The following is a 12,968-nucleotide window of genomic DNA, read 5'->3' on the forward strand; positions in this document are numbered from 1 at the left end:
CATTAAGAGCCCTTCACTCATTTTGTATGCAAGTGAGGTCCTCTCACATTTATCTGTATAAATTGCAGTAATACTCTAACATACGTGGCACCTTAAGCACGTAATTGGTCTTCCTGCTTCTCAAAGCATATCTTCAGCTAGTTACATTTTTGTCTTAAGTAGGCATGTTTATCAAAACCCTGTACAATTATGTAAATCAATATGAATAACATCTGCTAACATCATTTGCATATCAATGTAGCACCACGCTTTGCAGATTACTGCTGCACTTGGGATGAAACTGGGACTGTGAATACCCCCCCCCCCAAAGTTTCAAAATCCTTAAGTCGCAAATTCAACTAAGGCATTGTCATTATATAATCCCATTCTGAAGGATAAGTTTGCAAACTGCTGTACGAAACCTTCTTCCAGAGCAGAATGTGCAATGAAATTGATGTAATAATGCTGAAATGGATAACCGTGAGTGCTACGTTAACACATAAGCACCAAAAGTAAAGAAACTGGTTTGAGGCTATAGATGTTTGTTAAAGCTCCATAAAATTATGCAGCACATAACATGTTACCCACATACTGGACCCTGATGAGTGAAGTTGTACATTGCAGAGAATTCTCGGAGCCAAAGGTTCTAGGTCATGAGTTACCAGTGGGAAGGGTGGGGTATGAGGTTTGTGCCAAGATAACCAGTTTCAGGAGAGATGAAGACACAGGATGGTTTTCTACCAGAAATCAATATAAAGAATTTCTTCTTTTCAAGATTCTGACACTGGCAAAGTAGGTCTCCCTGGGGACTGATCTGATGTATTGATGGTTACAGAAAAATAACAGGACAGGAAGAAATGCAACAGACAGAAAATACACTAAGCAGCGTTGGCTTCAAGAGATGGTTTTCTTTATTTCAGATCTTGCACTCTGGGGCAGTAGGTGTTTTAAACTAGAAAAAATAACACTGGATTCCTCCAGGGTTATTAACTACTGTGTCTGTCTTTGTGTAAAAGAACCATTATAGCTTCCTCACTTCAACTTCTGTTCCTTTTTTCTAGACTCCTAAATAAGCTAATTCAGTATCCAAATCAACTGCAACATTTTTTTAACCAAAACACTGGTAAGATTTCCAAAATGAGTCCCATCCCTAGTTCTGGAGGCCTTATAGTTAAAAGAATACAACCCTTATGGGGTTGGGCAAAGGGTTAAAAGCATGGTTGGAGGGATGGTTGAAACAACATGAGATAAAAGACTAACACAAAAGGATTATTGAGATGATTTTCTATAGAAGCAAGAAAAGAAAGAGGAAGTATGTTTGGGAATGTAAAGGAAGTTGTAAAGGAATAAATCTGGGAAGGCAGGACAGGGCAAAAATGAAGGGATACAATTTTTAGGGGGGGGGTCCAGCTTTAGCCCGAATGCAAGGAGGTACTGATTCACAGAAAGGGTGGTAGACAGGTGAAATGAGCTCCAACAAAGGATAATGCAGAGGATTAACAAAGGGATCCAAGATGGTATGGAACAGAGGAAGTGGAAATGGGGAAGCATCAGTTGTAAAGTACCAGGTGTAACAACAGAGCAGGCTAGATGCATTGTTACATTTAGATGGCAAAATTATGTATTTATGTAAGGAATCAAGGCACAAGTCAAAAACACCAGCACAAATGACAATGCAAAGCTATTAGATTTGGTCATTATATAAAACTTTATACTGATCATACCCTGACCTTCAAGACAGCTCTTCCAAAAATATGTTGTCAAGGTGACAGAAAATACAGGGGGGGGGGTTGGGGGGGCTGGTAGAAACCATACATACAAGCTGCATCATGCCTCAGTGGAGACCAGCTCCACTGGCAATGACTATCATGACAACACTAGTTACTGGTGAACAGATTAGGCATGCTATCCAACCATGTTACCAGAAACAGGTATTCTAAATGGGACTGGCCCAAGCATCATAAACTTTGGTAACCCCAATATTACCGACGTTTTAGAAAAAGCTATTGAAAATCAGCTGCAACAATATAAGCAAAGGTCCCAAGCTGTAACATACATATCCTCATTAGACAGGCTACCAGTTAACTGTGCTAATATTCCAGACTAAAGATGCACTGGACCCTAAATTCTTTTTGGTTTTATTAGGCATTTTGCCAACATTATTCTTATATGCACCTAGAAACAGTAACAGTTTCTAAAGCCTGCGTGAGAAGTTATTTCTTTTAACAGCAGACAAAGGAAGGGAATACTAAAGTGGAAAACTCTGTACATAGCCACATGGCATGTACTGTACTAACACTACTGCTGCAATTATTTATTGTGTCTCAGTCATACAACACATCAATACATTGTCTAAAAAGTAGTTAAAAGAGAAAAAAAAATGCAGAGCCCAACAATCTTTTTCAGAGGTTGAAAAAAACAAGACTATAAACTGCTTTAGGTCATATACATGAGAAAAGCAGCAAACAGAAAGTTCTTACTTACCCAATTCCAGATCCAAACAATACTTTCTGTATGATCTGTAGTGTTTGCAAATTTACTGAGCATTCCTTCCCAAATGAAGCAACACCACAGAAGAAATTACTGAAAGAGCAGCCCAACCATCACCAAATTCTTCTGCCTTTAATTAATCATCAGTTCTAGTGAAATCCGAGTCTCTAACTTGACAGGTTTGATCAATTAATCCAATCAGCCAAAGAAAACATCTCATTTAACACCAGTGAGAAGAAAACATAGCAGTCGTTGAAGAAAGATCAAGCTTTCAAGCTTGTTGACAAACTTTCGAAGCAAGGTTTCAAAGCAATCTGTCTAAGGCAAGAAATCAATGCTTTTTTTTTTTTTTTTTTTTTTTTTTTTTTAGTGAGATTAAAATATCTTGTTTCTTTCAGCAGAACTGAAACTATTTGGTAAATGGAACAATACACTTGTGCGCCTACGGATTAAGATTCTTTTACTCCTTCATGTAGTGCAAGGTTAGTTATGGCATTTATAAAGGAACGTGCCTACCCCGCAGACCTATACTTTTCTTGCTGTGCTAAATTCTTATTCTCAAGTGTGGGAATATGTGAATATGGGAAATAACTAAAAACCTAGGGTCTAGGGCTCATAGCTGGTGTGGTATCTGCATGTAGTTAACAGCTTATAAAGATTTTCTATTGCATGCGGTCTCAAAATATAATGCAATCTAAAGAGGACTGTTTCATGATATATGTACATTCATTTGTGTGGAGAAGGGAAGGAGGGCAGTGATAGCTACTGCCTCACTTTCTTCAGTTACTTAACTGGGTAGGTGTAAAAAACATTTTCATTCATGATCCAAGCCAGAGGCCAGTATACTCATGACCACTAATTCGCTTATGTTAATTAAGATTAACAAATAAGCAGCTTTTATAGACACACACATATACATGAATTAATACAACCATTGCTCATGTTAACAACAGCCAAAAATTCTAACTGGTTTGGGAATACAGTATTTTATTACAGAGGATTCAACATTAACAGGTAATGACTTAGCAATATTACCACATAGTATGTTTATATTACAGACTAATGGTGCTAAATTGCATAGACACGTACTGCAATATGCCACTAAATCCAGCAACACACTATTAGCACAGACAATCATGTCAATCATTTCAAAGGTCATGAGATGGGCAGGAACAGTACGGTAATCCTGTTAGTCACTGAAAATCAGCACATGGTGTGCCAGATTTCATGTGACATGTAGCTAAACTAGCATCCAGCAACTGCTGGGTATAAGCAATCCATATGAACAGTCAGGCAGTCACAGGTAATTACCACAGCTGGAGGACAAGGGGGTTAATGAGGTGACTGTACATGGTAAATGAGATTATCCAAAAGCAACAGCTTCTATCAGGAAAAGTTTGTTCCATGGTGTTTGAGTGAGGGGCAGTAAATGAGTACCCTAACGCTGGTTAGCAGAGCATCCCAAGGTGGAAGGCAGTAGACAGGCTCTTGCTCCAAGTGCTGCCTCTTGCCCAGATAGAACAAGTTGAGAGGGTGATGCTATTAACTTAGGAACCCTCCAGTCACCCCAGGGATCAGGGACATCACTTATCCCTCTACAGATGCCAACACTGCAAACATACAAGGAGAAGTGTTTTTGGATTAAGAAACAGGTCATTAATAGCATTTTCTTTGACTAGGAGCCCTGCAAGTGTACAAAATTCAAAATGGCAGTGCAAAAGAATGAGCAGTGTATATCTGGATAAGGAAGTCCTCGGAGACTTTAATCCAGTAGTGCTAAGTTTGTCAAAAAAAAAATGAAAACAAAACGTGAGCCATTGAATATCCCCAAATGTCAGCATTCCAAGTACTTCAGGAGTAAGGAATCTGGTAGTTCATTCTGCTAGAAATGGAATTTATCACTGCACTGCAGTGCTACTGACCCCAAGCCAGGCTAGTAGCTTCAGCAATGGAACAGTCATCCTAGGGGAGCTGGGATGCGCGAGCTATGGCCTCCTTCCTTCCCTGGACAGGGGAAAGGCCAAGATTATACTCTCTGGCATCTGGATGTTAATACAGACTCATACTAATGTAGCTAAAATGCACAGACAACTTCACCCCTTGGGGATCATAGCATACATCCTTGAAGGAGTGTACATAGAAGTCTCCATGTCTCTTCCAGCTTGATTCCAGTGTTTACTGATGCTTTCCTGGAAGACTAGACAAAACTATTTAACTACACACACACACACACACACACACACACACACACACACACACACACACACACACACAGTAGCCCCCAATTGCCCATGTCCCACCTGTCTTTCTCCTGACAGTAAGATACCCAACATTCCAGTAGAGTATCTAAGGAGCTTCTTTTGGCAGCAACTGGGGTATTGGGGAGGTGGTTAGGGGAATGACGCAGCAGTGTGACCATCTCTGTGAGCATGAGAAAGGTACAGAGAAGTGCAGGCACTTAGTTACTACACATACAAAATAATGGAACCTGCTGATACTCTAGGATCCTACATGCTGTTGTGCGAGTCTGGCAGAGATGAGCATTAGATAGAGTTTACAGCAAACCAAGCAATGGATGGAGATATTTTGTAAAACTACAGCATGCCTTTTACTTTTAGAAGATTGTTAGACTTCTCATAGCTTGTGTTAAGTACTGAGTTCTCTAGTCTGGGTACTTTTGTAGGTAGGGGTTCTAATCTCACTGCAGTCAACTGGTGTATATCTGTCTAGTCAGAAGAGCATAATTGTGTATCCTGCAGTCATAACTACAATCCCATGGAGTACCAATATTGTGCATCACTGTAACACATGGTGTAAATACAATGAATTTAAAGAAACAGGGCAGAATATGCAGGGTTTGAGTCCAGCTTGCAGATATTTACCTCACTAAAAGAATACAAGGTGTAAGTAACATGTCCTATGCAGACCAACTGTCCGCTACAGGCTGTTGAGGAGAGATCAGTGCTTGGTATACAGGGCATTATCAGGCGCCACTCTGATGGACCTCCTGCATATCCACAAAACAAACAGCACCAGAATTACCCATTCTAAGAAAAACCTTCCCTGTGATATTAATAGGACCTGCTGGAAAGACACGTATGTATCCCAAAGACTACCCCATCTCTGGAACAGGCTCCCATCCATGTGAAGCAGAGTTCCTCTCTAACCCAGTCCAAGTACAGCTTGGACAATTGGACAGGGAACAGGAAATTCATGCCTGGTTTGGCACCTATGTCTCTAATGGACACAGGCAACCTGTAAATGTTTCACCTCCCAAGCCCCTGCTTGCAAATGTTTCATCTCCCAAGCCCCTGCCTACACTTATCAAGGGCATCAAACCTGGTCACAGATTTGGAATGCATGGCTAGGCTTAAAAAGGCCCTTGCGGTATTTAGCCTAGTAAACACCTATGAACCTATGAAAAAATTAAGCATGTCAGAGTCACCAAAGAGAGAGAGAGAGAGAGAGAATGAGTGGGTGAAAGAGACTATGCTGTGTTTATTTCTTCCAATTAGAAATGTATGAAAAGAGCACAGATAGATATTGCCATAAACATACAGATTATCAGCTACTGATCTGAAGTGACAAACTTAGGTAAGATACACTTCCAGACCCTGACAGTTCTTCTGCATTTGTGAAAAAGAATATAGTTGGTGGTAGTACCAAAAACACAGGTGGCAATTAGCTTATATTCACAGCTGATGTCACCTGGTATGATGCGATAGTGACGTGTGTTTCAAAGGAACTAATTAATGAATGTTTTTAGTCAGTTAAGTATGCTTTTGGTTGCATTCACAAAGCAAGTTATGAATTTCATTTCAAATCAAGTCTGAAAAAAACTATGTAGACTTTTAAAGGCTACAGCTGTGTGAATATGTCTTAATTGTAAGGCACTTGATTTGGTAGATTACTTTAATAAACCTTAAAAACTGCAAAACAAACAGCTGAGAAAGAAGGAAGAGTCTTTGGTAATAATGCCCTATCCATTTTTTATTTTGTTTTGACAAGATGTTTCCCCAAGTTCCAATGGGTCTCTCCATCTTTGTTATATTTGCAATGAGCAAGAAAGCGTACAGTTAAGAAGTGTTACGAGTCCAACATATAAAATCGACACTACTTTAAAGGATCGGCAGACACTATAGGTAAACATTTATCACAACAATAAAGGACCCAGTATGCAGAAGTCTAAAGAAAGACAAGTTAGTCTTGACAGCTGAATCTATATAGAATGAGCACTGATTTGGAAATAGGACTTCTTTTCTTAAATGCATTTTAAGAAGTGTTTCAAATTTAGTGAACATGGAAGAGCTACAACCTGGTAAAACAGAAAGCAACATTCATGTTTAAAGTATTATAGTTTACCTTGTTTCAGGACTCATTAGTATCAGATAGTAAAACATTATAACCATTTATAAAGTATATGTTTTAATGAGGACTAGTTTGAAAATGACTAAGAACTATTTGCTAGTTGATTCTGTTTAAGAAGCCTAGTTCTTTTTATTTTTTAATGGGGACAGGGGAATCAATTTAGGTTCCTCTTAATTTTCTTTTAAGTAAATATTCCAAAATGACCTTTTTAACTGTTGGTTTTATTTAATTCCATAAAAGCCAAGGGTGAGGCCTGAAGGCTTATGAACTCAATGCTGTAATCATCAATTTAAACAATACACAGCTTTTTTCCAAGACTAAAAAATGTATTTATATTTCATATAATGCATTCATAACAGCATTATGATCATTTCTCCAGTCATAAGCAAAGTGCTGTGCAATAAATGTAGAAAACTTGAAAATGTAACTAGTAAAATTTTAGAAGTGCAGTGGACTTTAAGATGTCAGTATGATGGGGTAAATATTACCAGACGCTCATGCGAGTTGTAAATGCACCTGTTTATTATACATGTTCTGTAGTCAAGACATCTCAGTTAGTGGTCCCATAATAGGCGCATGGACACCCTTCCTGAATACAAAGTAGATCACAATGACCGCTCATTTTAAAGCAAGAGCAGAAATAAACTGAAGAGAGAAAAACTCTCCATGCCTTTGTGCCACTAAATGCAGAATGTGAGACTCTCTTGTCAGAGACCTGGCATGATGATGTTTAAAATCGGCAGGATATACAGCACTGTATTAAATAAAAAAAAAATATCTGTTTAAGCATTACCTTAAAAAGGCACTGCTTTGAAGCCTGGTGTTGGAAATAATTTTAATTCATTCATTTTCTTAACGTTTTCACAGGATTTGCCAAACAGCAGTAACTCAAACATTTCCAAGCCTACACAGATGTTAGAATCAAGCTACTGGGAGCCTTTGCCCTTACAAATATATAGAAAAAACAATGCAAGGACTGCATACCACATTGGACAAATGTGCCAAATTAGTAACCAATGATTAATGCAGTAAAGGAAATAATATATTCTAAACTGGGTAAATGTGTGAGTATTGGAAGAGTGAGTTCTTTCTATGTGTAACTATGAATCTAGAAGATAAGAATATTGAATCCCTCTCTCAGCTTTATCAAGGAAATGATAGTAACATATTCCTGTTCTGATCTTGACCAAAACCTAACAGTGGGAAACCACTTGAGCAGTACAAGTCATTGTCAATAGTTTGGCTTCATGATCGGTCACCATCACAGGATGCATATTCTTTGACGCTAACTTTATTTTCCTGCTTATATCCTACTAAGAGAAATCGGGGAAAAAAAACATTTCTCCAAATGAGATTCAGGGACAAAGCTTTTATGTTAAATTCTAAAGTTTTAAAAGAAAGCAAACTGGTGGTACTCAGTGTTGACACAAATTCAGCTTCTGACACTACTAAAGAATCAGTATTTCTTTAGTTAAGGTTAGTTGTAGCCATCTTGTTACCTCTGTGGTCACAAGTATTCACACCAAAGTGCAAGGAATCCACCGGTGTTGTCTTGTACCTCTAAACAGTCTCAGTTAAGAATCATGCCCTCATAAACTGTGTAGCTATATGATATTTTATATAGAATTAGAAGCATTATTGAGGAACTGTTAGACAAGAGCATCGGTTAAAGGGAATAGGCTTATCACAGGCACTATCTGAAGACCATAAGCAGCAATATGACAACAATAAAGTGGAATATTATGAAATAATTACTTCTTATAAAAATGAAATAATCTGCTACTGCACAAATGGAATAATGTCATATTTATCAAAATGCTTAATACTAGCTTTCCTTAAATTTAGCAGTCATTAAACTAAAAGAAAAGTTTAAGCTAAAAAAAACTTAGCCAGCTGTCTTGTTAATATTGTTTAGCAAATAAAGGCAAATCAGAAACCCTTAAGGCTTTTGAGATTTTAACATGCTATAAAAGGAAATAGTTATGTGATTGATTTTCAGGGTGGGGCAATTCAGACATATGTAGCATGTCTGTGCTACTGAGTAAATAGCTTGGTGTGCATAGTATGAAAATGACTGCATAAAGGGTATGGAAATGAGCATCAACATGCTAACGAGAGCCACTGTGTATGCAAATGATGAAAGGAACCATGACAACACAATTCAGAAAGTATAAATTTAGTATGTAGAGCCACAGCAGTCCACTATTCTGATCACCATGCTAGGGTAACCATCAGCATTAGCAGAGCCACTTGTGCCAGTGTCTATGATGTTGGGCAGTGTCCACTCCATGTTGCAGATGGGTCCATCATTGATGTCATATCATCAGCTCCACAACTGGAACACCGTCTGCCACTAATGGTTTAATTTCTCCACATCTTTTGGGTTTCTAACACCAAGACAGGAATGAACCACATTCCAAAGTCAAAGAATGATTAAAGTTTGTGAAATTAGTATTGTTTCAATTTTTGATGTTAGCCAAAAGTGCCCTTCATAACACCCACAATGTACCTAGAATGGATTCCTTCTGTAATTCATGTGGAGTTACATGTATTGATAGCATATCTAAAGATGACCGTACATTTTTTTTTATGAGACTCATTGTTCCTACTACCATTGGAAGTGTCTGCGTAGTTTTCTACATTGCCCTCGTTTTTGCCTGCTAATGCTGATATTTTGACTGTGTGTCTTTCTGTATGAAAGACATTGTAGTCACTGGGTGTGGCAATTTCAGTGATCAGTTTCTATTTTTGTCTTCTTTTCATGGACAATTATATCTGTTTTTCTCCCATCTGTTTTTGAACTGTTGGTAATGAGTAATCCACGTGATATAAACTTCATCATTCTCTATAATGCTTTGTGGCCCATGTTTCCAATGCTTCTCAGCTGCTTCAATACTGTAATGTTTGCACAATCCCCAATGCAACAGTCCTCCCATTATTATGCCTTAAAGTATATAGTCCCTTTGCCATTAGTGTATCACATCCAGCAAAAAGATAGGCAACGGTTTCCAGTTCTGTTTTGTCTGCCACTACTGTGCAGGCAGAGACATGTTATGAGAGTTATTAGACATGTTATGAGAGTTATTAGACATGTTATGGGAGTTATTAGAAATGTTATGGGAGTTATTAGACATGTTATGGGAGTTATTAGACATGTTATGGGAGTTAGTAGACATGTACTGTCTTCATGAGTATATGGAATACCTACCCGGTGGACATAAGATTTTGTGAACCTTTAGCCACCCTTGCTATGTAGATCTTTCAGCATCCAGATTTTCCCATGTATTAACTTTTGAAATACTACATCATTTCCTGATGTAATGTTGCAACACATGAAAAAGCATCTTTTTCTTCCATGGTTAGCAAAGTAGAGGACCACTATATGGGCCTTCTATGACAGTGTTTTTCCCCTGAGGGCTCTCAGTACCAATAATTGCACCCTTAATACCATCAAGGCATAACCTGTTAAGTATGTTATCAAAAATATCAAACAAAAGGGGTTCTAATCCATCTGCCATGTGGTGTACAATGCATAGGATATTGCATACAGTGTGTGTGTGTGTGTGTGTGTGCGCGCTCGCATGTATACCATTCATGTAGCTCCCATGATTCTCCACATGACTCACTTATAACCCGTAGTAGCAGTCAATGCAGAGTGACTTTCCAGAGTGCAACAATGGTCATCTATTTAATTTGTGCACACATTGCCAGCCACTGCCCCTGGATATATTGTTCATATGCTTGTACACAGCAGGCCACCCATAATGGTATCCACTGCTGTGTGCTAAAGGCAAGACCAAATCCAGCACAATGTGATATAGGTAACTGCCTAGGGCCCAATGCTGGCTGGGGAGCTCTTTAAAAATTACAAAATAAAAACAGAAAAGGAAAATGTACCACCATCTCCTAACCTCCAAAAATGAAACTGTACCACCCACAGCTCCTAACCCCAATTTACTTGAGTATGGGCATCTCCGTGTGATAATATTTTGAATTTCTTTTCTTTTATTGGCTCCACAAATACAGCCAATGAAAGATACATTCTGGAACATCAAAACAGAATAGTGCAAATCTCTGTGATCACTTTTTAAATCCTGAAACACCCAAATGGTAGTACAATCTCTTACATCTTTATTTTGAAATAATTCATTTGTGCATGTCTGTGTGTACACTGTATACACACACACACACACACACACACACACACACACATGTATATGTGTGCATATGGTATTGTTCACCATATCGAATGTCAATGTCCAGTGTCCCAAAACACAGTACGTCAGCACAGGCAGTGGGTCGACAGGTGTGCAAGATACAATCCCTGGGTAGGGGAATATTTCCTTTTTTCAGAGACTGTGCAATCTCTGAGTTGGTGTTTGCAATTAGCAGGAGGTGTTGGAGGTGCAGGGTAGCTTGCCCCATGCAAAACCTTGCCATTGATTTATTCCGGTCCAGGGTAATTTCCGGAGCACATGTAAAATGTATTGTTCTTAGTGCAGTCAGCATTCAAACATCGACCTGTAGGGTGTCTAAACATACAATAATGTCCTACATCCATAGATTTACATTTATAATACTATAAACAGAAATTCCAGGTCAGTTCCAGTGAAGTAATGGAAATATCCCAACTCAACAGTGTGAAAAATCAGACTTTCAGGCTCAAATTGTGAGCATAATGTCCCTTTGGTAACCTCCTAACAGATGGACATTACAGCTTGTCAGACCTAATTGCAAACAAACATACAGACTTCCTAGAATTCTGGTAAATTCACTGAGAATTACAGGAAGTCAATAATGCCAACAATTAGAATTGTATAACTTTTAATGTTCAGACAATGACTCAAAATATTTTTAAAAAAATTATAATTTTCCCCTAACGTTTATGCCCTCTCCTTTTTAATCTATTTGTTAATCAAGTAAATCCCCTCTTGGGGTACAATCCAGGATTACAGTCTGATTATGTGAGTTGCTCAGAGTAACATAGTATACCAATGGAGGTGTAAAGCGTCAAACCCCGTACACCTGACTCCAGGAAGCAGCTTATTAAGAGTTTACAGCCTTATTCCACTGCACTAGCTGCCAAACCTTTCTTAAAGTGTAATGGTCATGTTTGGAAGCATCTTTGTTTTACAATTAATTTATTTTCTTGTTGTCCCCTCATGATAAAGTTGCAAGTGATTTTGCAAAAAATAAGAAGACTTCTATCATGCTATTTGACTTTTTAGTTATGCTATTTATTCAGTTTTTCTCTGTAATCACACACACACTTTGATGTCATGGTAGGTAGTGAGCAAAGATTTTCACACAGATACAAAGCATTGAGGGCAATTTCAATAAATGACCCATTTAGAGGAGCTGCATATTATTTACATTGTGGTTTCACTATTACATTATAATTTGTTAAATTTCAATGTTAGGTGATCCATCTGCAAGAACAAGTTGAGAACCTGTCTTTCTAGAAAGAAGAAAACACTTCTGATGCATTTTACAATGAAATACATTTGTTTATACATTAATTTAGGTAGTGGATCATTGTGGGTTCAGTCTTTCATGACGTCATAGCAGGGATTTTCAGCTCTTAGAAAAACAAATAAAATGCAAAAGCAAGATACTTACTGCCCCAAAAAAATGTATAATTTGGCATTGTATGTGGTAAGGAGGTTATATTAAACACCAAAGCTTTGTTACTTAAAACTTGCTTCAGAACATGACCCATACACCAACTTATTAATTTTCTATTAAATCACTCAAGATTGCAGTAGAAAATGTATGTTTATACAAAACTAATCCAATTCTCTTAAAATGTTAACAAAACAGTCAATCTGCTTCTTATTCGTCTTTGATTTTGAATAGCATCTTTGATTTTGGCCCATGTCTCATTAGCTTCTTTTTTTTTTCAGATAAATCACTTAGGATTAGTCAATTAATAATGTCAGTCATTAGTGTTTCATAGTTATTGTTCAGAAAAATGTCCACAGAGCAGGGATGTTGGGAGGCATACATACTGTACTGATTTCAGTACAACTTTTTTAGAAGGGGGGTAGTTTTTTGAAAAAAAAAAAAAGTACGTATTTAAAGGGTGTTGGCTCCTTTAAGGAGGATACCAGCCTGTCGGAAGTGAGCTCACA

General features: G+C 37.9%; 1 protein-coding gene across 2 annotated transcripts in view; it reads right to left on the reverse strand.

Moving 5' to 3' along the window:
• The window catches only part of LOC122816450 (netrin-3-like), a 668,831-nt gene that overhangs the window by 470,551 nt on the left and 185,312 nt on the right, over nt 1-12,968 (reverse strand). Inside the window, exon 1 of one of the 2 annotated variants that reach the window (XM_044089257.1) lies at nt 2,464-2,686. The exons of the other annotated variant lie outside the window; for it this stretch is intronic. The gene's annotated coding sequence lies outside the window, so the exon portion shown is untranslated. Of the gene's footprint in view, nt 1-2,463; nt 2,687-12,968 lie in introns of those variants that run through there. 2 annotated transcript variants of the gene reach the window in all.

This window comes from Protopterus annectens, chromosome 12.part0 (genome assembly GCF_019279795.1).
Source record: "Protopterus annectens isolate FY-2018-M chromosome 12.part0, PAN1.0, whole genome shotgun sequence".
NCBI classification, from domain to species: Eukaryota; Metazoa; Chordata; order Ceratodontiformes; family Protopteridae; genus Protopterus; species Protopterus annectens.